Source organism: Loxodonta africana, chromosome 18 (genome assembly GCF_030014295.1).
Source record: "Loxodonta africana isolate mLoxAfr1 chromosome 18, mLoxAfr1.hap2, whole genome shotgun sequence".
In the NCBI taxonomy this organism is placed as follows: domain Eukaryota; kingdom Metazoa; phylum Chordata; class Mammalia; order Proboscidea; family Elephantidae; genus Loxodonta; species Loxodonta africana.
In genome coordinates this window covers 60,574,260-60,599,355 of record NC_087359.1, presented here as the reverse complement: position 1 = coordinate 60,599,355, position 25,096 = coordinate 60,574,260, and positions in this window count along the sequence as shown.

Here is a 25,096-nt window from a genome sequence, read left to right as displayed (position 1 = left end):
TGTCCACTTCTTATCTACCGTGCATGCCCTCCTATCCTTGTTTCATTCCTAAAGCTGTTCAAGTTGCCTAAAAACTGAGAATATAATGCCTAGACATGGGCCCGAAGCGGGGGGGGGGGGGTGTTGGGGGGGTGGGTAGTGGAGAGAGTTTCCGTTATTGATATTATCTTAATATCTCCAGGAACCCAAGTCAGTCTGGGACTTTTTTTTTTGGTCCCTAGTTCATTTTACTGAGTCCAAAATTGAATCGGGTTTTTGACAAGACAGTCTAACTTCCCTGAGGTGAGGGAAAAATCCAGAGCTGGGCAAAATTCCCATCAGGGAGCCCTACATTTCACTTGGCCAATATTCTTTCTTAAAGAACCAGGTCAAAGTTAGCTCTTTTGTGATATCTTGATAATATTTTCTCTGTGGTCCCAGGTTGAGGCTACGTTTATTATAACATTTATCATTGTATTAGAATTATTTGATTACCTGTCGCTTTCCTTCATCTTGCTATGAACAAGAAGAGGGCAGGGATCATATATTATTTATCTCTATTTATCCCTCTAATCATAGCAATTACATGGTGGCTAATACATTGGAGATGCTCAATAAATGATAAAAACCAAACTAAACCCCTTGCAGTTGAGTCGACTCTGACTCATAGCAACCCTATAAGACAGAGTAGAACAGCCCCACAGAGTTTCCAAGGAGCACCTGGTAGATTTGAACTGCCAACCTTTTGGTTAGCAGCCATAGCACTTAACCACTATACCAAAAACCAAACCCATTGCCATCGAGTCAATTCCGACTCATAGCTACCCTATAGGACAGAGTAGAGCTTCCCCATAGAGTTGCCAAGGAGTGCCTGGTGGATTTGAACTGCCAACCTTTAGGTTAGCAGTCGTAGCACTTAACCACTACACCACCAGGGTTTCCACTTAACCACTATGCTACCCAATAAATAATAGTTAAATGAATTAGTAGATGAATGGATACTAGGCCTGTGGGTCTCATTTAGGCCTGAAGTGATGATGCAACTGCAGATACACTTTTGCATTACTTGAGTCTGTGCCTGTGTGTGATGCCGGATGATAAGTGTTTTTATACTTTAGTTTATTTTATTCATATTTGTGTCATTCACAGAATCAGTTTTCAAAAAATATATGTTGAGGGAACCCCCGAATCTATTGCCTAGAAATAATCTTTAAACCTCAAACCAAACTATCAGTGAAGCCATAGTTAAACTAAACAACACTTTAAAACAAAACAAAACAACACCCATTGCCATCGAGTCAATTCCAACTCATAGCGACCCCATAGGACAGAGTAGAACTGGCCCATAGGGTTTCCAAGGAGTGCCTGGTGTATTCGAACTGCTGACCTTTTTGGTTAACAGCTGTAGCTCTTAACCACTACACCACCAGGGTTTCCAACAACAGTTTAGCCCAATTAACACAGAATGTTTGCTTCAAGCATAGCACTCATATAAAGAATTATCTATATGACAACAGTTAATCTAAAGCACAGATGAGAACTTAAGGGGCAGAGAGCCTATATTAATGGTGATGAAATAATATGGGTAGAGATAGAAGAGTGACACAATGTGAAGTACATAACCAATGTTGTTTAACTGTAGAAATTGTGAATGGATGTATGTTTGGTTGTGTATATTGCAACCAAAAATAAATAAAATATTTTTAAAAAGAAATATATGTTGAGGATCTGTTCTGCTCAGAACTAGAATGGAATTCATATGCTTTATTTTTTTATTTTTATTGTTCTTTAAGTGAAAGTTTACAATTCAAGTCAGTTTCTCACACAAGAACTTATATGCACATTGTTATGTGACCCTAGTTTCCCTCCCTACAATGTGACACTCTCCTCTCCACCCTGTATTTCCCATATCCATTCAACAAGCTCCTGTCCCCTTCTGCCTTCTTATCTCACCTCCAGACAGGAGCTGCCCACATAGCCTCATGTATCTACTCACCAGTATCATTTTATGTCTTATAGTCCAGCCTAATCTTTGTCTGAAGAGTTGGCTTTGGGAATGGTTTTAGTTCTGGACTAACAGTCCAGGAGCCATGTCTTCTGGGGTCCCACCAGTCCCAGTTAGACCATTAAGTCTGGTCCTTTTTACTAGAATTTGAGTTCTGCACCCCACTTTTCTCCTGCTCCACCAGGGACTCTCTGTTGTGTTCCCTGTCAGGGTGGTCATTGGTGATAGCTGGGCACCATCTAGTTCTTCTGGTCTCAGGCTAATCAAGTCTCTGGTTTATGTGGGTCTTTCTGTCTCTTGGGCTCATATTTTCTTTCTGTCTTTGGTGTCCTTTATTCTTCTTTACTCCAGGTGGGTTGGGACAAATTGATGCATCTTAGATGGCTGCTTGATAGCTTTTATAGACCCAAGATGCCACTCATCAAAGTGGGATGCAGAGCATTTTCTTAATAAACTTTGTTATGCCAGTTGACCTAGATGTCCCCTGAGGAATTCATGTGCTTTAACTGGGGCAAAATCCATCTGTACATTTAAGAATTTATTGGGTTCTTGCTATACGTAGAATACTGTGGGCGATGAGATGTGTAAGGGTTGGGCCAAGATTAGTCTGCATAGGAGATGTAAATCTGGAGCTAAATTTTTTAAAATTGTAAATTTGGGATCATGAAATAATGGTATTTTACATGATGGGAAGAGAATAATCAAAAGAGAGAGGCAAGAATGTATATGACATGTTTGGAAGGCATTGGTTAGGTGACATTAACTTTGTATCAAGAAAGACATAGGTTTTCACAAAAGAATATGTAAAAAATGGCTAAAAAGCACAGGAAAAGATATTCAGAATCATTAGTCATTACGGAAATACCAATTGAAACCACAATGAAATATCACTTCACACTCACTAGGATAAATATAATAAAAAAGAATGACAATACTAAGGGTTGTTGAGGATGTGGGGAAATTGGAACCTTCATACATTGCTGGTGAGAATGTAAAATGATACAACCACTTTGGAAAACAGTTTGGCAGCTTCTTAAAAAGTTAAACATAAACTTACCATATGATCCAGCAATTTCACTCTTAGGTACTACTGAAGAGAAATGAAAATATATGTCCAAACAAAGACTTGTATTTGAATATCCATAACAGCATTATTCACAGTAGCTAAGAAGTGGGAACAAGTCAAATGTACATCAGGTAATGAATGGAAAAACAAAATGTGGTGTATCTCTAGACCTGGTAGCACGGTGGTTAAGTGTTCAGCTCCTAATCAAAAGTCTGGCAGTTTGAATCCACCAGGTGCTCCTTGGAAACCCTATGGGACAGCTCTACTCTGTCCTATAGGGTTGCTATGAATTGGAATCAACTAGATGGCAACAAGTTTGGTTTATACAACGGAATACTATTCAGCAATAAAAGTGAATGTACTACCGGCACACTATACAACATGGAAGAACTTCAAAAACATGCTAAGCGAAAAAAACGTGACAAAAGATTCCATTTACATTCATTTATATGAAATTTTCAGAAATAGTTACACTATAGAGACAGAAAGCTCATCAATAGCTGACTGGGGCTAGGAGCAGAAGCAGGACTTGACTGCAAATGAGCATAAGGGAACTTTAGGATAAAGGAGATGCTCTAAAACTGGATTGGTGGTAGGTGCACACCTCTATAAATTGACTAAATATCATTGAATTGTACACTTACAATAGGTACATTTTATTATGTGTAAATTATACCTCAATAAAGATGTGCAAAAGAAAAAAAGACAGATTCAAATCAAATCCTGGCTCGACACTATCTAACTAGGAGACTTAGACAAATTATTTTAGCTCTCTGTAAACCTCCATCTTCCCATCTGTAAAACAGGTGATAAAAGTAGTACTGTAGTTACCGACGAAGACTAAATAAGATCATGCAATAAAGCACATAACACATAGTTAAATACTCAGTGAATGCTAGTTCCTGTTATTGTTAGTGTGGTTGAGAGACAGTGGTGAGATCTGTCTGCTAGGATGAGCACATTGCCCATACTGAGAAGCATGAGAACTGGGGTCCAATAAGTGATAGAGACTGAGGTATTTGTACTTATTTTCAAAAAGTGCACAAAGCCTTAGAAAGAAGAAATCTCTCAGCCCAAGAAGGAAAGGCAATAACTGTGAGACCTTTGAAGCGATAAGACAGAAAAGAGGCAGGTGGCAGTAAGAACACAAGAAAACTGCACACAGGCATATATTGAGAGAGAAAAGAAAAAAAGACAGGAGGTGATCACTAATTGGATGGGTAGAGCTATATCGACAGCCTGTCTCTTCCCTAAATTGTGTTTGTATATAAGTACACAAGTTTAATTAATTTTATTTACTCATGAATTCACTCATTCATTAATTCACAAAATATGCAAAACTGGGGATAGTAAGAATACTACCACATAGACTTGTGAGAATTAAATTACCTAATTCTTATTCTTGTACAGCATAGTTCATATAGAGTGGTTTGTATGCCATGTTAAGACCCAAAACCACCCAGTGCCGTAGTAATATTAAGACAGAAGATCAAAAAGGAAATGGGGGGCTTGAACAAAACTAAAAACCAATTAGACCTAACAGACATATACAGAACACTCTATCCAACAACAGAATAGACATTCTTTTCAAATGCGCATGAACGTATGTTAGGTCACAAAACAAGTATCAATGAATTTGAAAAGATTGAAATCATTAGTATTCAATCAAAGTATTCTCTCCGACCACAATGGAATGAAACTAGAAATCAATAACAGATCAAAAACTGGAAATTTCATAAATATGTGGAAATTAAACAACATACTTTTAAGCAAACGGTGAGTCAAAGAAGAAATCACAAGGGAAATTAGAAAATACTTTGAGACAAATGTAAATGAAAGCACAACATACCAGATGGGTATTTATAGCTGTAAATGTCTACATTTAAAAAGAAGTCCTAACTCCCTTTGTGTGCAAGTGAACTTGTTTGGAAACAGAAGTTCTTTTGTTATATTAATGAGTTATACCAGAGAAAGGTGGGTCCTAAACCTAATCCCTTTTGAGTGGTGTATTATAAAAAAGGAAAACAGACATAAAGAGACACATACCCAGGGAGAAAACACCAATATCTTTCTAAGAGCCACGGAATGGCATGAAACGCCTGAAATTTCAGAAGCTGAAAGAAGCCAGGATCTTCCTCTAGAGTTCACAGAGAGAGAGAGAGAACATAGCTCTGCCCTACCGATGCCCTGAATTCAGACTCCTAGCCTCCAAACCCCACCCACCCAGTGCCATAGACCAAAACTGAGAGAAAATAAATTCCTGTTTTTTTTAAAGCCATCCACTTGTGCTATTTTTGTTATGGCAGCAACAGGTAACTAAGACAGGAAGGATAGAGAGAAATTGGAACCATCATCCATTGCTAGGGGGGATGTAGAATGGTGCAGCTACTGTGAAAAACAGTTTGGCAGTTCCCCAAAAAGTTAAACATAGAACTACCATTAAAAAAAAAACCCATTGCTGTCAAGTAGATTTCAACTCATAGCAACAGAAGTAGAGCTGCCTCACAGAGTTTCCAAGGAGGGCATGGTGCATTCCAACTGCCGACCTTTTGGTTAGCAGCGGTAGCACTTAACCACTACACCACCAGGATTTACAGAACCACCATATGACTCAGAAATTCCATTCCTAGGTATGTATCCAAAATAATTGCAAACAGAGACTTGAAGAGATACTTGTACACCAATGCTCATTGCAGCATTAGTCACAATAGCCAGAAGGTGGAATCAGCCAAAATGTCCATGAACAGATGAATGGACAAAAAGATATACACATACAATGAGATTATTATTCATCCATAAAGAGAAATGAAATTCTGATACATGCCACAACATGGATGGCCCTTGAAAACATCATGCTAAGTGAAATAAGCTAAACACAGAAGGCAAAATATGTGATTCCACTGAACAAGTTTTAATTCTCCTGGAATCCAGATTTCTGAGGTCCATAGAGTTGTGGTGAGTCACCCAGGCCATTGCCCTGAGACCTTCTTTTGAACCTTGAGCCTTGAGAAAGCTGGTCTCCTAAATTCACTTTCAAGTCAAACAGTAGCCTAGTAAGCAGCTTAGTGAAGACTGTTTTGCCTTAGGCATTGGATTCTTTTGAAGAATTCATCTACCTGCAATCAGTTTCAAGAAACAGAAACTCCAGGGTCGAACTGGAAACTGTGTTCTAGGGTAAATTGTTCTTATATAAACGCTTTTCCATGGCAATGTCAATAAGATTGGCTGTAAGAATTTTTGGGAAGTTCTTCCATCTTCGGAACATTTTTGACAATTTGCAAATCCTATATTAAATAAATTTCAATCAGTTTCTATGATTGGCTTAATATAATTTTTGTTTTGGCACCATTTACATGAAATATCTAGAATGGACAAATTCTTAGAGACAGAAAGTAGATTAGAAGTTACCAAGGGCTAGGGTGAAGGGTTATGGGGGACCTATTGCTTAATGGGCCGTCAAAAACCTAAATATGCAGAGAAACACCAAAAATTGGTGTAACTGAATGTATTTATTGTGAGTAGATACAATTTCAATTGGGCATCATCAACCTAGAAAGAATTGGAAAGGTGCTCTGAAGAGGGGATAGTGAAAATGGGTCATATAGGTCATTGTCGTGTTAATTTCTCAGGAGATAGAATCAGAACATGTGCAGGGTTCCAGGGTCATTCTGTTGTAGAAACAGTCACTGAGGACATGCTATACATTTTCCAGTCAGACCCTGGGTTCCTGCTCCTCCAAAGTGGCTGCACATAGATAATTCTCTAAAAGAGCCCAATGCCTAGGCCAAACGATCTCCACCAAACTGCCTACTAGGCTATTGTTTGACTTGAAGGAGACTTTAGGAAAACAATTCCTTAAAGGCTCAAGGTTCAAAAGGACACGTATGGGCAGATGGCCTGAGTGGGTCACCGAACTCCATGAACCCAGAAATCTGGATTCTAAGAGATTTAAAATGGTCTGTCAGGGTACAGAGTTTCTGTTTGGAGTGATTAAAAAAAATTGGAAATAGTGGTGATGGTTGCACAACATTGTGAATGTGATTAATGTTACCCTAGAAATGGTTAAAATGGCAAACTTTATTATATATGTGTAAACACAATTTTAAAAGCAAATAAAAAAGGGAATTGTTAAAAAACATTAATGAGGGCTCTTAAAAGTCAATGAGAGCCCTAAAGAGCTTTTGTTTATGTGGGTTATATCTATCAACAATTACTGTATTAGAAATTAAAGCAAAGAAATATTTATTTCATTTAAAAAAATAGCAAGAAACCTATTACACGTTAACATAAATAACATTTTTTTAAGGAAATAACTGTATTTTCCAAAACAGCAAAAAATGTAATGAGTGTCAATTTTCTACATTTTTGCGAATCTCTTTAATGTCTGCTTTAACAGAAGGCAACAAGATTCTCAAATATGCATCTGTATTCAATCTGTTAAAATATGTTGTTTTAGTTGAAGTATATGAGGAAAATCTGGCCTCACACAGATAGTTGGAAAAGGGGGGAGTATTTTAATAGTCTTTTCAGGTCATTATGGTTATTCTTTTTTTTAAGTAAATAATGATGATAGCCTAAACTGACATTCTTTATTCCACATCAGTATCTTTTGGTAACTTCTACTATACTTTACTATACTTTCTATCTGTATGAATTTGCCCATTCTAGATATTTCATGTAAAACCTCACATAACATACCCAAGGCTTTTAATTCCTGGTCGATGATTTCTCCATTGATAAACTGTCGTCTTAAAAAGAGCATATTATTTTTCTTCCAAACATTTTAAAACCACCGAGTGAAATTAATTATGCTTAAATAAATTTACCCCGGTTTGTTTAGTTGGTTGTGTGCTGTCTAGTCGATTCTGACTCATAGTGACCCTATAGGACATAGTAGAACTGCCCCATAGGGCTGTAATCTTTACGGAAGCCTGCTGCCACATCTTTCTCCTGAGGAGCAGCTGATGGGTTTGAATCTCCAACTTTATGGTTAGCAACCAAGTGCTTAACCACGGTGCCATGAGGGCTCCTTTTGTAAAGATTACAGCCTTGGAAACCCTATGGAGCAGTTCTGTCCTGTCCTGAAGGGTTGCTTTGAGTCGGAATCGACTTGATGACAATGTGTTTGGTTTTGGCTTATATATTGGTTATTCTCCTTTGATGTCGTTGTTGTTAGGTTCCATTGAGTTTGATACTACACCAAAACTCAACAAGTAGTGATTTCTTAAAGGTTAGTTGCAATGTGAAATCTAAAATCATATTGATGAACTTTTTATTCTGTTTTATTAAAATCCATTAGTCTATCTTGCTCTTTGAATGGATGCTTTATTCATGCACGATTTAATAAACGCTGATCACTGAAAAGTACTGGTTCACTGAGTTATGCAGATCTTCCAGATATTGACACATTTCATAATACCCAGAACACACATTTCATCATATGACATTAAAAAAAAATCACAATTGTTATCATCAGAAAAAGTCTTTTAAGTATTGGGAAGCTGTTGAGCTCATGGTGGTGGATACAAGTTTTCTAAAATTCTAATTTTTGTTTGAAAGCTCATATATTATCATTGGCAACAAATGCTGTCAATTATTTTTCCTGAAGGGCAGGCTCACTTCATTTTTACAAAACTTGAGCCAAATACCCATGCCTGAATAGCCATAGTTTGTCTGTCACTCATTATTTCAAGTAAAAACGGTAGTCCATAGCAAAATGGCTAGCTGTGCTCACAACTGAAACAATTACACAAGTTCTTCTCCTCAAGATAACCCTCCTACTTCATGCATACTTCCCATTTTCTCACACAAAATTATTAAGAAGACACGTATTCAAGAGTTGAGATTTAATAACATCAACAATTTTTACTGCTTCATCAAGGATATTCTTAAGTAAAAATGCATGTTTTTCATTGCACATGGATGGCAATAAAGAATAGAGTGAGTTTTGGTACAGTGAGTGCCACCATCTCGATTGGTACTAACACATCAGCAATTTTACCCTCCATTGTTTTTGCCCCATTAGTACAAAGGTCAGCACAGTGAAAAAGGCAAGTAACATCTTGGTTTTCTTATGAATATCAGCTACTTCTACCTTACACACACACCCGGGGTTCTCTGACCACACTTTGAAAAGTATGGCTATAGAGCCTTACTACCCAAAACGTGTTTTGCAGATTAACAGCAGTAGCATTTCTTGGAAGCTTGTTAGAAATGCATAGTCTGAGGCCTAACCCCAGATATACTGAATCAGTATCTGCATATTAACAAAAATCTTTCAGTGTCTGTTATGCTTATTAATTAAAAAATATATATATCCTGCCCAGGATCCCTACCCATTGCCATACCCATTGCTGTCAAGTCAATTCCAACTCATAGCAACCCTATAGGACAGAGTAGAACTGCCCCATATGGTTTCAAATGAGCACCTGGTGGATTCAAACTGATAACCTTTTGGTTAGCAGCCATCACTCTTAACTACTACACCACTCCCTAGACCAATTAAATCAGGATATCTGAGGCTGGATCCCTAACATTGTTTTTTGTGTTTGTTTTTTTTCAGCTCTGGAAGTGATTCCAATGTGCAGCTAAAGCTAAGAGCTCCTGCCCTAGGCTCTTCCAGGGGAAAATGTACCTACTCATTGACACAATACTTTTGCATACAATTTCAGAGAACTTAGAATATTTGACTGGTTTTCCACAAGCCCCTGGTTAAGAATTTTTTAGCCTACATCCTATAAATAAAAATTTCCCCTTGATTAAATAAAACTAGGAGTGTCTAATCTTCTGGGCTACATAATTAAAAAATAAAACAGCCTTTATTGAACTGTAATTGGTTGTAATGTTTTCTGATTTTATTGCAAGCACATTAAGAAACAGTCCTCTAAAATTCCTCTCTGTGTTTACTATAAGGATCTTGACATTGTTTATTAATATTACCAGTGGCTTCACTAGGGTTGATGTCACCCAGTGCAGTAACTCATGGTGTCCCCCCGCCATGCTAATGACCACAGTATTGTAGCTAAAACACATAAAATTTGAAAAAATCAGCGACTATGAACTGGCAGCAACAAAAACAGCAGGGTGTGCTTCTAGAGCATGTAGCCAAACCATGTGATTGGAAACATCATTGTAATTGGGTGATAATGACAGCTCTGACCAGAAGGAGTTGATTAGAACGTTCAAAAATAAATTAGCATAGAGTTTTAGCCTTGTAGGTATATTGATACATGTAAACTGGGCTTACGGAAAATTTTTTTGTTGTTATAACCAACTACAGGGATTTTTTATAAAAAATAATAAATTTCTGCTGAAACACTGTACAAAAATTTTATAGACAGTCATTTTGGTATCACCCTCTGAGAGTGTCACCCAGTGTGGTCTGCACCCCCACATCCTCCTAGTGGCACCACTGAACATTACAAGGTTTGCTCTCTGAGAGAAACCACGGAAGAAATTTATGTTAAGTCTTATTATCAGGAAGGGTGGTGATTTTCCTAAGTAGCTGTATTTGCCTTATTAACACTGTGAATCTTTTTGCAAATGATCACATTTTAATCTTTTTATTGGCTCCCAGTAAGCTTAAAGTCAAAATTGTGTATGGTCCTCTCTAGCAAATGTATAGAACTTCATGGTATGCATTTTGTGAGATACCCTCACTTCTGGCTCTATTTTAATTCCCTATCATTATATTCCCTCTATACATTCCTTTCTTATACATAATATATTTTGTCTTGCTATCTGTTTTTGCAACTTTATAAGACACTGGAAAATTATTTTTGCAAGAAGACAAACTGTAGATGAATTAATAAATTTAAAGTAGGTGATTATTAAAATTCCATCCTGAGAATCTTTATCAAAGACAGAACTAATTGTTTTTCTTAGGTGAATTTTTAGACGAGATACTCTAAATAGGAAACCCTGGTGGCATAGTGGTTAAGTGCTACGGCTGCTAACCAAAGGGTTGGCAGTTCGAATCTACCAGGCACTCCTTGGAAGCTCTATGGGGCACTTCTACTCTGTCCTATAGGGGCACTTCTACTCTGTCCTATAGGGTCGCTATGAGTCGGAATCGACTCGACAGCACTGGGTTTGTTTGTTTTTTTAATACTCTAAATATATTTGATAGTCATGCAGTAAATACTTACTAAGCATCTACTGTCTGTCAGCCTGTAGGCTGGGCAGGACTTCAGGAAGTGGAGGAGCCCACAGAAAGTTAAGTACAAGGAAAGGGAGCAGGCTCATCCCCCAAGTGAGAAGAGAAAAAAGTTGATGGATTTAAACTCTTTAAGTTCTTTGACTCAGTAATTGCATATCTGAAAATTTATCCCAAGAAAAATAATTTAACAGGAGAAAAACAAAGTGTATGTGTGAAGATGCATTATCTTTATAATGGTGAAAATAGGTTTTTAAGCAAGGGTGTTAGATGGACAATAGTAAAAGCTACTTCTCAGAGAGGTGTGAGGATTAAATGAGATAATCCATGCAAATTACTTAGTGTCGTGCTAGGCACAAAGTAAATGTTTAACAAAAGGTGGCTGGTTTTAATGCTAACAAGCAATTCTCGCTTCTACAATGCTTCTCTCCCTCCCTCCCCACAGTCATACTTAGCAGAGACTTGAAAAGCTGCCTGAAGAAAGGCAGGAGAACCATCCATACCCAGCCTCTGCTTCCACCATGCTGAAGTAGGCCCCTGCCACCTCAATTCCCCCAAATTTCTAGTTTCTTGTTTGGATTCTGCTTCCCACCCCACACCAGAGTCTCTACCAAAACTACCAATAAGAACTGCCATAACAACTTTGAAGTCTCACCCAGAACAGTCTTATGGGAGATAGAAATCTTGCTTCCGCTCCCTATCCCCACCCTGATTTTTTCTCTCTGACTCCCCCGCCGCCCCCCCCCCGCCCCCGCCACTGAAGTTCTAAATCCTGGAGAAGGACGTAATATTCGGTAAAGTAGAGGATCAGCTAAAAAGGGGAAGGCTCCCAGTGAGATGGACTGACGCAGTAGCCAAAACAATGGGCTCAAAAATAGCAACGATTGTGAGGATGGCAAAGGACCTGAGTTGGAACCGACTTGCTGGCACCCAACAACAACAACACTACTTCTAGAATTCCATCCCTACTCTCCACCTCTTCTAGCTTTGTGCCCTGTGCTGTTGTTGTTGTTAGGTGCTGTCCTGTCGGTTCCGACTCACAGTGACCCTAGGTACCATAGAAGGAAACTCTGTCCAGTCCTGTGCCATCCTCACAATCCTTGTTATGCTTGAGCCCACTGTTGTAGCCACTGTGTCAATCCACCTCATTGAGGGTCTTCCTCTTTTCTGCTGACCCTGTACTTTAGCAAGCATGACGTCCTTCTCCAGGGACTGATCCCTCCTGACAATATGTCCAAAGTATGTAAGACGCAGTCTCACCATCCTTGCTTCTAAGGAGCATTCTGGTTGTACTTCTTCCAAGACAGATTTGTTCTTTCTTTTGGCAGTCCATGGTATGTTCAATGTTCTTTGCCAACAGAACAATTTAAAGGCGTCAATTCTTCTTCAGTCTTTTTTATTCATTGTCCAGCTTTTGCATGCATATGAGGCAATTGAAAATACCATGGCTTGTGTCAGGCCCACCTTAGTCTTCAAGGTGACATCTTTGCTTCTCAACACTTTAAAGAGGTCCTTTGCAGCAGATTTGCCCAATACAACGCGTCTTTTGATTTCTCGACTGCTGCTTCCATGGCTGTTGATTGTGGATCCAAGCAAAAAAAAATCTTTGACAACTTCAATCTTTTCTCTGTTTACCATGATGTTGCTTATTGGTCCAGTGTGAGGATCTTTTTTTTTTTTTTATGTTGAGGTATAATCCATATTGAAAGCTGTGGTCTTCAATCTTTATCAGTAAGTGCTTCAAATTCTCTTCACTTTCAGCAAGCAAGGTTGTGCCATCTGCATAATGCAGATTGTTAATGAGTCTTCCTCCAATCCTGATGCTCCGTTTTTCTTCATATAGTCCAGTTTCTCAGATTATTTGCTCAGCATACAGATGGAATAGGTATGGTGAAAGGATACAACCCCAAAGCACACCTTCCGTGACTTTAAACCACTCTGTATTCCCTTGTTCTGTTCGAACCGCTGCCTCTTTACCTACGTACAGTTTCCTCATGAGCACAATTAAGTGTCCTGGAATTCCCATTCTTTGCAATGTTATCCATAATTTTTTATGATCCACACAGTCAAATGCTTTTGCATAGCCAATAAAACACAGGTAAACATCCTTCTGGTATTCTCTGCTTTCAACCAGGATCCATCTGACATCAGCAATGATATCCCTGGTTCCACGTCTTCTCCTGAGTCTGGTCTGAATTTCTGGCAGTTCCCTGTCAATACACTGCTGCAGCGGCTTTTGAATAATCTTCAGCAAAATTTTGCTTGCGTGTGATATTAACGATGTTGTTCGATAATTTCTGCATTCGGCTGGATCACCTTTCTTGGGAATAGGCATAAACATGGATCTCTTCCAGTCAGTTGGCCAGGTAGCTGTCTTCCAAATTTCTTGGCATAGAGGAGTGAGTGCTTCCTGCACCGCAGCTGTTTGCTGAAACATCTTAATTAATATTCCATCAATTCCTGGAGCCTTGTTTTTCGCCAATGCCTTCAGTGAAGCTTGGACTTCTTCAGCACCATCAGTTCCTGATCATATGTTACTTCTTGAAATGGTTGAATGTCGACCAATTTTTTTTTTTTTTGTATAATGACTCTGCGTATTCCTTCCATCTTCTTTTGATGCTTCTTGCATCGTTTAATATTTTCCCCATAGAACCCTTCACTATTGCAACTTGAGGCTTGAATTTTTTATGCAGTTCTTTCAGCTTTAGAAATGCCGAGTGGGTTCTTCCCTTTTGGTTTTCTATTTCCAGCTCTTTGTACATGTCATTACAATACTGTCTTCTCAAGCCGCCCTTTGAAATCTTCTCTTCAGTTCTTTTACTTCATCATTTCTCCCTTTTGCTTTAGCTGTTCGGCATTCAAGAACAAGTTTCAGAGTCTCTTCTGACATCCATTTTCATCTTTTCTTTTTTTCCTTTCTTTTTAATGACCTCTTGCTTTCTTCATGGGTGATGTCCTTGATGTCATTCTACAACTCGTCTGGTCTTTGGTCATTAGTGTTCGATGCCTCAAATCTATTCTTGAGGTGGTCTCTAAATGTAGGTGGGATATACTCCAGGTTGTACTTTAGCTCCTGTGGACTTGTTCTAATCTTCTTTGGTTTCAACTTGAACTTGCATATGAGCAATTGGTGGTCTGTTCTGCAGAAGGCCCCTGGCCTTGTTCTGACTGTTGATATTGAGCTTTTCCATCATCTCTTTCCACAGATGTAGTCGATTTTATTCCCGTGTATTCTGTCTGGTGAGGTCCATGTGTATAGTCGCCATTTATGTTGGTGAAAAAAGATATTTGCAATGAAGAAGTCATTGGTCTTGCACAACACAATCATGTGATTTCTGGCATTGTTTCTATCACCAGGGCCATATTTTCCACTACCAATCCTTCTTCTTTGTTTCCAACTTTGCATTATAATCACCAGTAATTATCAATGCAGCCTGATTGCATGTTCAATCAATTTCAGACTGCAGAAGTTGGTAAAAATCTTAAATTTCTTTATCTTTGGCCTTAGTGGTTGGTGCATAAATTTGAATAATAGTCATATTAACTAGTCTTCCCTATAGGCATAGGGATATTATCCTATCACTGACAGCATTTGTACTTCGGGATAGATCTTGAAACGTTCTTTCTGACGATGAATACAACGCCATTCTTCTTCAAGTTTTCATTCTTGGCATATAGACCACATGACTGTCAGATTCAAAATGGCCAATACCAGTCCATTTCAGCTCACTATTGCCTAGGATATCAATGTTTATGTGTTCTGTTTCATTTTTGATGATTTCCAATTTTCCTAGATTTATACTTCATACATTCCAGGTTCCAATTATTAATGGATGTTTGCAGCTGTTTCTTCTCATTTTGAGTTGTGCCACGTCAGCAAATGAAGGTGTTGAAAGCTTGACTCCATCTATGTCATTAAGATTGACTCGACTTTGAGGAGGCTGCTCTTCCTCAGTCTTTTTTTGAGTGCCTTCCAACCTGGGTTATTCATCTTCTGACACTATATCAGACAATGTTCTGCTGCTGTTCATAAGGTTTTTACTGGCTAATTCTTTTCAGAAGTAGCCTGCCGGGTCCTTCTTCCGAGTGTGTCTTAGTCTGGAAGCTCAGATTTTTTTTTTGTGCCCTATAGTGGAGCCAATATCTAGTTAGTGGGGAAGTCTAATTCCGTAAATTTGGAGCACTGGTGGCGAAGTGGCAGGTCCCTAGGTGGCGTGAACAATTTATGCTTCACTGCTAACCCACCTAGTGGTGTCATAGACGAAAAGGCCTCGTGAACTGCTTCTGTTAAGATTACAGTCAAGAAAACCCTATGGAGCAGTTCTACTCTGTATCACCATAAGTAGGAATCAACTCAATGGCAACTAATAACTGTGACAATCAGAAACTGAAATGCAAGAACGCTTTTTCTGGTGGTGCTAAAGCTTCAAAGGGGTATATAGGAGAAACAAAAGTTTTGTAGGTTGGCTTATGACTGACCAGTTCTATTCAGTTGAACTAACATTTACTAAGTACTTGCTACTTGCTATATACTATCCGAAGCGTTGGGGATATAAAGTAAAATAGGGGTCCTTCAGTTCTATTGGCCAGAAATAATTTGGCAGGTAGTAGAGAAAGGGTATAATACTGCTTTGCTGCTGTATTGACTCAATGGCACTGGGTTTCGGGCTATCCTTGCTGCTATAGACAAAAACCAAGGTAATTGAGTCACTAGGAATCATCAGTAGGGCTGGGAAACTAGGTTCACAGTTATGTGGCCCAAAACAATGTCCCACATTTAACCACACAGTCTTTGCTTGGGACACCACTGTGATTGCTTCTGAGCATCAATATGCTTAAACTGCCAACACTGTTGGCCTAGAATATCAGACACCAGAGCTCTCACTGCTGCCATTGCCACCCGCAGGAACTCCTTCCTGCAGGAGTCTCTCCCACCAAATTCTCCCTCTTTAGGTCACTAGCTCCTGATCAAACCCCAGGCAAATACAGTTGATTGACAAAGCCTTAGGTCACTAGCTCCTGATCAAACCCCAGGCAAATACATTTGATTGACAAAGCCTAGATCCTGTTCCCTTACTTCAAGGGAGGCTAAAAAAGCACTGGTATTTGTGGTTTCAAGGAAGAAGCAACTCTGCCTCCAGCTAAAGCTCATAGTGTGGGGAATTCCCTGAACACTGGAAAGGGCTTCATATTCTGGACAACCAATAACAGTAACAGATGTCCACTAAAGAGGGAGAGAATGGGAAGACATGAGGTAGGAGAGATAGGCAGGTGTGAGATCATTCAGGGTTTCGCATGAAGTAATAAGGAATTTGGATTTTATTATAAGTACAACAGGAAGGCCTTGAATGACTTTAAGCAAGAGAATGCCATGACTGGATTTGTGCTTTTAAAAAGACAATTCTAGTTACTGTGTCACTATACCAAAAACAATTGGTCAACATTTAACCACTTCAGGAGGTACCATTCCCTAAAGGATAAAAGCCAAATGCTTTACCATGGCACACAAAGTCTGCCAGGGTCCACCCTCTGCCTATATTTCCAGCCTCATCTCCTGCTATACCTACATACTCACCTCTCACTCTACCCAAGGAGCAGATACAAGTTTGGGGGGGGGGGTAGCACTGAAGCTTATAAAAACTGGAGATACTTTTAAAGAAAAAGAATGCAAATATATCTTGCTTTTCCGAATTGTATAAAAATATATGGCCATGTGAACACATCGGTGGGCCCCTTCAAGGGCTTTGGAAGGGCCCGTAATACTGAGGTACCATGAATTTTAACCTTCTGATTCTACCCTTAACAAATCGTATAAAAAAAAACCCAGTGCAAATCATATGTAGTATGAAAAACATTAAGCACTCTTTTATTCCTCCCTGCCTTTGCAAATACTGTTCCCTGTGCCTGGAATGCTGTCTCTTACTTTCCTCAGAAAATTAATTCTTAAAAAAATATATATATATATGTATATAACAACTTTATTGAGATATAATTCACATAGCATACAATTCATCTATTTAAAGTGTATGATTCAACAATTTTTAATATATTCACAAAGTTGTGCAAGCATCACAATAATCACTTTTAGAACATTTTTATCACCCCAAAAGAAACCCTGAACCCATTAGCTACCAATTCCATTTCCCCCCAACTCTCCCTAGCCCTAGGCAACCACTAGTCTATTTTCTGTCTCTATAGATTTGCCTATTTCTGGACATTACGTAAAAATGGAATCATACCATATGTGGTATTTTGTGACTGGCTTCTTAGCATAGTGTTTTCAAGACTCATCCGTGTTGTAGCATGTAGCAGAACGTCATTCCTTTTTATTGTCAAATAATATTCCATTGCATGGGTATGTAACATTTTATTTTCCATTCATCTGTTGGTACACATTTGGGTTGTCTCCACACTTTAGCCATTGTGAATAATGCTGCTATGAACATTTGTGTACAAGTTTTTGTGTGAGCATATGTTTTCATTTCTCTTGGGTATTTACCTAGGAGTGGAATTGCTGGATCATATGTTAACTCTATGTTTAATCATTTGAGGAATTGCAAGACTGTTTTCCAAAGGGGCTGCACCATCTTACATTCTTACCAGGAGTATATGGGGGTTCTGACTTCTCCATATTCTCACCAACACTCGTTATTATCTATCTTTTTTATTATAGCGATAATGGTATCTCATTGTACTTTTGACTTGTATTTCTCTGATGGCTAATTATGTTGAGCATCTTTTTATGTGCTTTTTTGGCATATCTTCTTTAGAGAAATGTCTATTGGATCATTTGTTTGTTTTTTAATTGAGTTATTTGTCTTTTTATTGTTGAGTTGTAGAGGTTCTTTATATATTGTAGATGCAAGTCCCTTATCAGGTATACAATTTGCAAACAATTTCTCCCAGTCTGTGGGTTGTCTTTTCTCTTTCTTGATGACTTCCATTGAAGCACAAGCATTTTAAGTTTTGATTAAGGTCAATTCATCTATTTTTTCTTTTGTGATTAAGCTTTTGTGGTCATATCTAAGAAGGCTTTGTCTAACTCAAGGTCACAAAGATTTCTTGCTCTGTTTTCTTCTAAGGTTTCCTAGTTTTAGCTCTGTGATCCATTTTGAGTAAATGTTTGTGTATAGTGTTAGTAAGGGGTCCAATTTCATTCTTCTGCATGTGATACCCATGCATCCCAGAACCACTCGAATAAATTGTCTTGGCACCTGCTATGGATTGAATTGTATCCCCCCAAAATGTGTATCAATTTGGCTAGGTCATGATTCCCAGTACTGCGTGATTGTCCACCATTTTGTCATCTGATGTGATTTTCCTATATGTTGTAAATCCTGTGTCTACGATGTTAATGAGGCAGGATTAGAGGCAGTTATTTTAATGAGGCAAGACTTAATCTAAAGGATTAGGTTGAGTCAAGACTGAGTCAATCTCTTTTGAAATATAAAAGAGAGAAGTAATCAGAAAGACAAGGGAACCTCTTACCACAAAGAATGCAGAACCAGAAGGGGAGCGCATCCTTTGGACCTGAGGTCTTAGGACAGGGGAAGATTGATGACAAAGATGTTCTCCCAAAGCCCACAGAGAAAGCCTTCCCCTGGTGCTGGCACCCTGAATTCACACTTCTAGGCTCCTAGACTGTGAGAAAATAAATTTCTCTTTGTAAAGCCATTCACTTGTGGTATTTCTGTTATAGCAGCACTAGAGCACTAAGACAGCACCCTTGTCAAAATCAATTGACCCTAATTATTTCTGGACTCTTCCATTCTATTCCATTAATCTTATGCTAGTGCCACATGGTCCTGGTCATGCTTATTTTTAAGAAGCATCTCAGGAACCTTTCTAACTTCCCTTTTCTCTAGTCACAAATAGAGTTAAGTGCTTCTTATCCTTTTCTCCCACAGTAATGTGCATTTACCTGTATTAGAGTACTCACCCCCCATCATGGTAAAGATGCTTGTTTCTTGTCTACCCCCCCATGAAACTGCAAACTCTTCAAGGGCAGGGATTTGCCTTTGAATCCTCTTAATCTGGCACACAACCAGTCACATAATAATATCTCTACGTGTTTATTGAATTAAAAAAAGAAATTTTATAAGCTATTTTTTTAATAATTATTTTTAGAAATTACTTAAAGTTTTATAATTGCATCTTTCCCATCATGATATATGGTCAGCCAAATATTTTTTACTTATTTGATACTAAGTGCTCAGTCAGAAAAGCAATGTGTTATTGTTTTTATGAGAAAATATAGACTGTTTCATAATAATCTGGTACCAAAATAGGAACCACTAACCAATCAATAAATTAATGAACAAGAATTTATCAAGCATTTACTATGTAAAGACTGATGTGCTAGGTGGTGCTGAGTAGAATGTAAATAGTTTTCAAGGTATTGTCTTAGTCATCTAGTGCTGCTATAACGGAAACACCACAAATGGATGGCTTTAACAAAGAGAACTTTATTCTCTCACAGTCCAGGAGGCTAGAAGTCCGAATTCAGGGCCCTGGCTCCAGGGGAAGGTTTTCTCTCTCTGTCGGCTCTGGAGGAAGGTCCTTGTCATCAGCCTCCCTTGGTCTGAGAGCATCTCGGTGCAGGACTCACTCTGCTCCTGGCGCTGCTTTCTTGGTGGTTTGAGGTCCCCATGTTTCTCTGCTCGTTTCTCTCTTTTATATCTCAAAAGAGATTGGCTTAAGACACTTTCTAATCTTGTAGACCTCATCAGTATAACTGCCACTAATCCATCTTATTACATCATAGTGATAGGATTTACAACGTATAGGAAAATCACATAAAATGGTGGACAACCACACAAAATGGTGGACAATCACACAATACTGAGAATCATGGCCCAGCTAAGTTGACAGATATTTTGGGGGAACACAATTCAATCTGTAACAGGTATATAGCAGTACCTGCCATCAAGAAACTTGTAGACTAATTGAGGAAATAAGACGTACAATAACCTAGTGCAGCCTGTGATAAGAATAGGGCATTCTTTTATTTTTAGCCTTACCTTGACTCTGTCATTCTTCTTGGCTTCCTCTGACTTGATTCTCTGGTCCATAAAGGAGGAAAAGAAAATATCTGAGGGTAAATCTGAAACACAACCAGCTTCTCAGGGAGTTCTCTGAAATAGAAATGGACTTATTTTAAGCCATTATCTAGTCTTACCTTGACCAAACCTCTGGAGCAGGCTGGAAAAAGGCTAGCGCTTGTGAATTTGTTTCATAAGATTTGCCTGAGCAGACCCTAAAACTAAAAACTGTTATCTTCAGTAGATATGTCAATCATTGCCTTCTCACTCATAACACCATTTTTAGTGAACTTGACTTTTCCATGTTCCCCAGAAGAGATGGAGACTTGAAGCTAGCTAGACAAATCAGATTCCCTCTCTAGGAATTGAAAAGCTGAGAGGCTGAGGTAACTAGAGGACAGCGCATGCCTGAACAAAAACATACTGTAGAGTCTTGGCTATGATGATAAACCACGGGCAGGCTGAAGCTTGGGGGATGCAAGGAAGCTCATCTGCAGAAGAAATGGAGGCAATACACCATGAAGTGCTAGAAGAGGTGAAGGAGAAGTCTGGATACCCACCTTCTGGATTTAGCTCTTATGTGTCCTGACTGTACTTTATTTTCTGTAGTTGATTCTTTTTAAGATCATCTTTTTAGTCTTTAAAAACAAGCAAACAAACAAAAAGGCAAACAAAACTTTTTACTTCAGCAGTCTGAGATGATTTCTCTTTCTTGCAACTAAACATGCGTTGATGAGTTAACCATTCATAGTTTGTCCTCTTCTTAGCTGGTAATATTTCATTTTACATGGTAGTACTTGTTCGATATCATGAATCTGTTCACTTATCTCCTTTTCCATTGCTATTACCCTAGACCAGAGCCTCATCATCTTTCACTCAGATTGTTATAAAAGCCTGCTCATTCGTCTCCTTGCTTCTACTCTTACCCAATCCATTTGCCACAATGTATCCAGAGTAAACTTTAAAAACATAAATCAGATATTACTTCTCTGCTTAAAATCTGTCATGGCCTCTATTTCTTTAAAATGAAATTTAAGCTTCCTTATATAACTTTTTTTTTTATATAACTTAAAAAGGAACTACATTATCCAGCCTCTGCCTGCCTCTCCAATCACATCTTGCATCATTCTCTTCCTCAGTCATTACCTTTAGGCACTGTAGTACTTTGAACATTCTAAACTCTTTCCTGCCTGGAATGTACTTCACTAGTTTTAAAAGGCTACTCTTGTTTGTTAGGTTTCAGCTCATGTCGCTTACTCAAAGGGGTTTTCCTTTAACACAGTGGTTCTCATCTAGGGGTGGTTTTGCCCCCACGTGGACATTTGGCAATGTCTAGAGACAGTTTTGATTGTCACAACTGGGCCTCCCACAACAAAGAATTAACCAGTTATTGTTGAGTTGATTCCAACTCATGGTGACCCCATGTGTGTCAGAGCTGTCCTGGATTGAATTGCGTTCCCCAAAAATATGTGTCAACTTGGCTAGGCCATGATTCCCAATATTGTGTGGTTATCCTCCATTTTGTGATCTGGTGTATTTATCCTATGGGTTGTGAATCCTAGCCTGTATGCCTGTCGTTATGATCCTCTTTGGGAGTGAGCTGTCTGTTATATTAATGAGGCAGGATACAATCTACAGAATTAGGTTATATCTTGAGTCTATCTCTTTTGAGATATAAAACAGAGAAGCACGTGGAGAGGAGGGGGACCTCATTACTACTATGATGGTTAAGATTGTGTGTCATCTTGGCTAGGTCATGATTCTCAGTGTTTATATGTGATCAGTGCCATGATGGGATCTGCTGTGAGTAGCCAATCAGTTGAAAGGGATTTTCCTTGGGCATGTGGCCTGCATCTGAATACAAGGGGACATTCTGGCTTTTTGCTTGCTCTGGATCCTGCAGCTGGATCCTGTTCCGCTGACCTCCGGTTCTTGGGACTTAAGCTAGCAGCTTACCTGTTGAACTTGGAAATCGTTGATCTTCACAGCCTGTGAACAAGAGCCCTGCTCTCCGACCTGCTGATCTTGGATTCACCAGCCTCTATGGCTATGTGAATCAGGAGAAGCCTCTATCCTGATCCACAGACTTGGGATGTTCTAACCTCTACAATCATGTGAGCCATTTCCTTGATATAATTTCTCTCTCTATATATATATTTATACACTTTACCAGTTTTGCTTCTCTAGAGAACCCAGCCTAAGACAACTACCAAGCAAGAAGAGCCAGGAGCAGAGTGTGTCCTTTGGACCCAGGGTCCCTGTGCTGAGAAGCACCTAGACCAAGGGAAGATTGATGACAGGGACCTTCTCCCCCCAGAGCTGACAGAGACAGAAAGCCTTCCCCTGGAGCTGGTGCCCTCAATTTGGACTTCTAGACTCCTAAACCGTGAGAAAATAAATTTGTTTGTTAAAGCCATCCACTTGTGGTATTTCTGTGATAGCAGCACTAGATAACTAAGACAAGAATTGTACTCTATAAGGTTTTAAATGGCTGATTTTTCAAAAGCAGATCGCCAATGCTTTATTTCAATGTGCCCCTGGGTGAACTCAAAACTCCAACCTTTGGCTTAGCAGCCCAGCATGTAACTATTTGCACCACCTAGGGTCAAAACAACAAAAAATTATGCAGCCCAAAATGTCAATAATGTAGAAGTTGAAAAACCCTACAAGTAGCACTTTAAATGACATCCCACCTAAAATGGCTCTATTTCATTGCTCTGCTTATTTCCTTCACAGCATTTGTCATAATCTGAATTTGCCTTATTTCCTTATTAATTCTCTGCATGTCCCTCTAAAATACAAGCTACGTGAATTCAAGATTCTTACTTGCTTTGTTCAATGCCGAGTGAATGAACGAATAAATTCAGTGCCGTAGAACTACTCAATACTTTTTCCACTAATTTTAGGTTTTATTTTATAAATTAATTAATTTTCAACAAAACATCTACTTTTATTAATTTATTCAGCCAGTATTTTTTGGGCATCAACTAGGTGTCAAGCACTGAACTAGATGCTGGTTATATAATAAAGAACAAGACACGGCCCTTGGTCTCAAAGAGCTTATAAGTCAAGGGCTGGTGGGAGAGAGATATAAAAGTAAAAGGCCATTTATAGGTTGGGATGTGAAGGAGAGTCAAAGAGAATACATGGTGTCTGCTCTCAAGGAGCTTATATTCTACTGGGGAGATGAAAGATGCACATAAATAATGATAAATACCAAAAAAGAATAAGAATTTTTAAACAGTATGGTCTCTACTAGCTTTGGAAATTAAAGGAGGCTTTTTTTTTTTTATGGAAGAGGTGCTATTTGATTTGAGGTTTATAGGAGGAGAGATCAGACTTTGATAAAACAGAGGGAAATGGAAAGAGGGGGAGAGAGCATTCCTGGCAGAAAAAATGCCAAAAGCCAAAGCACAGAAATACGTGTGCCAGGAACAAGTAGACGTGTTTGGCTAAAAGCACAGGAGACCAGTGAGAGCTTAGACTGGAAAGGGAGATTGGGCCCAAACTGGGTCAGTTGAATATGAGTACGAATGACCCAAATCTTGCCCATATTTCCTATAACTTAGAGCAGCATTTCCCCCATGCACACAGGGAAAGGGATGCTTGGGGAAATTTAGAGACTCAGCAAGTCATTAGTAGACCAGTAGTATCATGGCTGTCAGGATTCTTGGGAGGTTCTTGGCTTAGCACACCTTCCAGGAACTCAGTATGATGATGCTCAAAAAGGGACAGAGTTCCTGATAATCATAGGGACACTTCTTTTCTCAGTGTATGAACAAACATACATTGCCAGATTTTATTTTGGAGGGAAAGATAGGCTCAAAAAGGAGTATTTTCTCTCATCCAAAGTATGATAGGAATGGGAGTGCACTAATGCAGGGAGGATGAGAAAACAGGACGGAGACCAAATAATGGAAAGAATAGGTCAGCTTGTTTGAGCAACAAGCCTTTGCTTGAAGTATTTATTTGCAAAATTCAGGTTGCCATAGCAATTGGATGCTGCTCTTTCCACTGTTCCCTCTTTTATCCTTTGCATGGCCTTTAAAGAAGTCATTTTCCAGGCAGATGTAAACCTTGACGTTTGTCTTAAAGAAGATTTTTGGAACATTTCTTTCCACCAGGTTTTCTTTTTTCCCTTTTCGCAATCCAAATCCAGCCACCCTCCTGGGAAGAACTGGATGGTGTTGGCCATTTCTGGAGCAGGACCTTAGGATCAGAGGAGCATTATCAAGCCTGATCTGAGTGGAAATGCCCAGCTGTTACCTCTGCAGGATCCCAGCATATAAATAAGTGACAAGTATAGGGATTAAATAAAGTGTAAATGGCTTTAAAAGAAAGGTTGGAGGTTCCAGTTCATCCAGAGGCACTGTGGAAGGAAGGGCTGGTGATCTACTTCTGAAAACCGAGCCACTGAAAACCCTATGGAGCATGGGTCTACTTTGACACACATGGGGTTGCCATGAGTTGGAATCAACTCCACAGCAACTGGTAAATGAGTTTTTTAAAAACCTGGCTTTCAGGTTATAGACAGCATCGTCAAAATTTTCTGAACCACAAGATGAGAATTACCTCCCACTGCGAGGGAGCAGTAATGATTATGAGCATCATACTACTTTATTCCACGGGATCCTCACAACAACACTGTCAGCCAATCAGAGCTAATATTGACTGATTACTTTGTGTCAGACACTGCGTTCCGACTCTGTGTTATCTCATCTAATCCCTCACAAGAACCTTCGCTATATTTATTATCCTTGCTTAAGAACTGAGAAAAATAACTCCATAAAGTTAACAATTACTGAACCTATAATATATGCCAAAGCACTGTGCCAAGTTCTTGATATGCA